This window comes from Prunus avium, unplaced genomic scaffold (genome assembly GCF_965620075.1).
Source record: "Prunus avium unplaced genomic scaffold, drPruAviu1.hap1.1 HAP1_SCAFFOLD_57, whole genome shotgun sequence".
NCBI lineage: Eukaryota > Viridiplantae > Streptophyta > Magnoliopsida > Rosales > Rosaceae > Prunus > Prunus avium.
Genome location: NW_028276913.1, coordinates 162501 through 167500, shown reverse-complemented (window position 1 = coordinate 167500; position 5000 = coordinate 162501).

Genomic DNA, 5000 nt, shown 5'->3' with positions numbered 1-5000 from the left:
TTTTTGCAGGGATACTAAGAAACATGCAATCTCTGATGGGAAAAAGTTTCATAAATATTTGAAGTCGGGAAGTATTTTTTATTATTTTTAGAAGTCGTAAAATTGAAAAAATCATTAAAACAAATCCGGGAGGAATTTTTTAGTTTTGTAACTTGGAGAAGGTACTAAAAATCATAGACTACTTATGGGGAGCTTATTGTGCGAGGAAATTTCAATAAAAATGGGGTTTGACAAGGTTTGAAAAATTCTGTCGACATTTGAAAAAATCTGGAACTAGGCTGCCGGCATGCTGCGCACATGCTGCGCGCATGCTGCGCGCAGGCTGCGCGCAGGCCACGGCAGGACAAGTTTCGCTAGCCTCACTGTCGACCGAATGCGCAAGCTGCGCGCACGCCATGGCAAGACAAATTTCGCTAGCCTCACTGTCGACAGAGTCAGCACGCTGCGCGCACGCCATGGCAGGAGAAGTTTCGCTAGCCTCGCTGTCGACAGAATCAGCACGCTGCGCGCAAGCTGTGCGCGCGCATGGCATGGCAAGTTTCGAAAAATTCTGTCGACAGGCTCCCGAGCGCGCACGCTGCCGACATGTTGTGCGCACGCTGCCGGCATGCTGTGCACACGCTGCGCGCAAGCTGTGCGCGCGCATGGCATGGCAAGTTTCGAAAAATTCTGTCGACAGGCTGCCAAGCGCGCACGCTGCGCACACGCTGCCGGCATGCTGTGCGCACGCTGCCGGCATGCTGTGCACACGCTGCGCGCAAGCTGTGCGCGCGCATGGCATGGCAAGTTTCGAAAAATTCTGTCGACAGGCTCCCAAGCGCGCACGCTGCGCACACGCTGCCGGCATGCTGCGCGCACGCTGCCGGCATGCTGTGCGCACGCTGCGCGCAAGCTGTGCGCGCGCATGGCATTGCAAGTTTCGAAAAATTCTGCGGCCAGGCTCCCAAGCGCGCACGCTGCGCACACGCTGCCGGCATGCTGCGCGCACGCTGCGCGCGCGCATGGCAGGACAAGTTTCGAAAATTTCTGTCGACAGGCTGAGCAGCGCGCACGCTGCGCACAGGCTGCCGGCATGCTGCGCGCAGGCTGCCGGCATGCTGCGCGCACGCCGCGCGCAAGCTGCGCGCGCGCATGGCAGGACAAGTTTCGAAAATTTCTGTCGACAGGCTCAGCAGCGCGCACGCTGCCGACATGCTGTGCGCACGCTGCGCACAGACTGCCGGCATGCTGCGCGCAGCCCATGGCAGGACAAGGTCCGAAAAATTCTGTCGACATTTTTACGCCATGGTAGGCTTCCGCTTCGCGTCACTTTGTCGACATTCAAGCCTACCATTTTTATTGAATTTTTCAAACCTTGTCAAACCCCATTATTCAAATGTCGAAAAATTCTGTCGACATTTTTACGCCATGGTAGGCTTCCGCTTTGCATCACTTTGTCGGAATGCATCGCATGGCGAGGAAAGGCAAGGCAAGGCCACAGCATGCCAAGGCGAAGGCAACGCATGGCTTGGTCAAGGCCACATCATGGGCACGGCATGCCAAGGCAAGGCGAGGCAAGCCATCCTTAGCCTCGCCTAGCCTCACTTACTCGGAATGCCTTGGATGATGCGCAATGCCAAGGCAAGGCAAGGCAAGGCATGGCTTGAATGGCTTGGTGTAGGCCACAACTTGGGCATGGCATGCCAATTGTCACGGGACGAGCGTGCGACGCGGCGCGGCGGAAGCAAATCACAGATTTCGCTCGCACAAACACTCCCGTGCGGCCCAGGATCCCTTCGAATCCCAGTCAGCCTTCTCCCCACTTCATGACTCTCACAACTCCGCGAGAGGTTCACCATCATGTGTCGTCTCCCATAGGCGCCAAGCCCTATGGCTAGACAACGAGTCACACTTCCTTGTGACAACACAATCACCCCGCATCCGGCAACGAACCCTCGACGCCCATACATCAAGCGTTGCATAAGACACGTCAACTGCATCGACCACGTCGCATGCCAAACTCGTGGCTCGCTCATGTCCAAGTCGAGACATGGCGATCCAACACACCATCGGTTTACCCACACTTCTGTCGGTCATCCGTTAGCAACCACGATAGCCCACATCCTCAAGCTATCCACGCAAGCTGTCACGCTCGCATGTCGCTCAAGCCTTGGCGACATATGTATTCCGAATGTCCCACATAACCATCTATGCTTTGCATGGGGTCGCAACCCATGCGTACCGGCATCCGAATATCTTCCTTCCATCTTGGACAAGGCCGAACCCAAGCCAAGTCCATCGAGTCTCGTCAAATGCCTCGCTAGCCGACGGCATAGCGAATGCCATACGTTGACCTCACTCTTTCCAACGATGCGCAATACGAACGGCCCCGCGTGTTCGTACTGTCCTCGGGAAGTCCTTTCCCTCGGAGACATAGATTATCCTTCAACAATCTCATGCCCGCCCTTATGACAACCTCCAATGTCATAAGGATGCTCGCTTAGTGCCACAAGGGTGTAAGCACCAGGGGTGGTGGAGAGCATGACACCATGTCACCCCCTATATAGCATTTTATGCATTTAGCCTTCTGCCAGGAGGGAACATCACCTATGCACGAGGAGTCATAATTGGGCATAACTTCTTCGTACGAACTCCGAATGGCGAACCGTCAGTTGCATAGCGTGTATCTCGTCATTACGAACATCTTTCGTGTTCTGAGTTTCTTCAGGTTCCTCCCGTAACCTTCCGAAATACCCAAAATACCCCTCACACGCACAACCCGGCCAACACCAACCATTCTAGCTCTTAAGTCCTTGCCCCTTCCACACTTGGACTACCTCATAAGCGCATGGATGTCCCAACGGAGTCACGAAAGCACACGCTCAAGTGCGATCCGCGACATTCTCCCCCACTGATAGTGTCGACGCCCTCGTCGACGTGCCCACTGCACTGCCGCATAACAACACCATATAGGAATATCCTCTTCTCTTCGTTCCATGGACCACAATGCACCACTGTGTTCACCCTTTTGAACTTCTCTTTCAAAGTCCTACGTCTTTCCCTCTTTGGGCCGAGACCTCCGTCTCTTGTCGCACTCGACCACTGAACAACCACATAGCCCGCTGGTCAAGTACCTCCACATTTTCCACATTCAAAGAGATGCACCCCACCTGGGTGTGACTCGTAAGCCAACCGTGTGTCCTCCACGGCACCTCCATTCGTTTGTGCTCCTGCACTGCCACTTCCTGGCATTCGAGGTTCTCCCCCTACTTGTCTCGTTGGCACACCCCCACCTCGAGGTGCCACCACAGCAAAGCCCCGCAACACTTAGGCCCTCTGCCATCGAGTGCGGACATACCCCATGTCCTCGGAACCCATGCCTTTTAGTGAGACTTCCGGATCCACCTCTCTAGAACACTCTCTTCCAAATCTCAGTTAGCAACCATATGTCGAACCTTGTGCCCCACCCATCTGTTCTCAACAATTGTAGGAACAACCACTTAAGTGACTCCTTCATTAAAGCCTAGTCCGTCAGCGACTTACTCCCTCAATAGAGCCTAGTCCGTCAGCGACTTACTCCTTTCGAAGACTGCACCATTTCGGTCTTGAGCTCCTACCAGTTTTCCTCCGAACAAGGTCCCGCACCTCCTTGTCCAACAATCGTCACCAACTCCCTTGCGCATATGCGCTGCCATACCTCAATGGCGTTCGTGGGTCTCCCCCACTTATCTCGTCAACGCACCCTCACGTCAACGTGCCTCCGAAGCTTAGCTCCATAACACTTAGGCATTCACAATTCACCATGGTAAGACATCCTCCCTACTACGAGTAGAACCACCTAACCAACGCCCACACTTGGACTTGGCAGAACCTACTTCCGCAGCATCCACAAGGGAACAAGTAAGACATCCTCCCCAAAGCTACTCCAACTCTTTGCATGCCCTTAAGTGCGGACATCCTACGTCCTTAGCCACCATCCTCACAAGAAAAACTCTGGGATCAACCTTTGGAACACTTCCCTCGTTCCGAATGTTAGTCAGCAGCCTTGTGTCGAACACTATGCGTAACCCACACGTCCTCCACAATTGCAAGAGCAACCACTTAAGTGACTCCTTCATTAAAGCCTAGCCCGTCAGCGACTCACTCCCTCAATGGAGCCCAGTCCGTCAGCGACTTACTCCCTTCGAAGACTGCACCATTTCGGTCTTCAGCTCCCACAACTCTTCCCTGAACAAAGGTCTTGCACCTTCCATCCAACACACGTCACCAACTCGGTTTACCACAACCTTCAATGGTATGCTATGGTTCGAGTATAAGCCAATCTTTGACACTCTCACCAAACTCGCGCTCCCATCCTCCCCACATCCTGAACTGAACAAGCAACATCACTTCGTCACAAGCCAGAACCCCTGCCTACCCGACTTCCGGGCGCTTGGTGCACGGATTAGAAAACTAGGCAACCGAGCAGCAAAACCAACCATCATCCCCCATCTTAGAGTCATCCTGCTTGATGTCTTCTCACAACTTCGAGACAAACTTTTGGATACCTTCACCCTTCCATAGGATCCAGCACCAGGACGGGTTTCCAACAACCGTCACACAACCTGATTCCAACAATCATCCACAGTGACGTTGGGGTCTTCTTCCAACTTCGCAAGTCCACTACCCATCACAGGCAATGACATGCTACCTTGCTATCAAAGTTCCTCCATCACCAATCTCTTCTAGGTACGAGTCCCTCACACAGAAACCACCTTCGGAATCGATCGGCTCTGATACCACTTGTCACGGGATCAGAGCTTCACTGTTTGTATCCAAGGTGCGAATCGTTTGAGCAGAAGCCACCATCTAAATCGATCGGCTCTGATACCACTTGTCACGGGACGAGCGTGCGACGCGGCGCGGCGGAAGCAAATCACAGATTTCGCTCGCACAAACACTCCCGTGCGGCCCAGGATCCCTTCGAATCCCAGTCAGCCTTCTCCCCACTTCATGACTCTCACAACTCCGCGAGAGGTTCA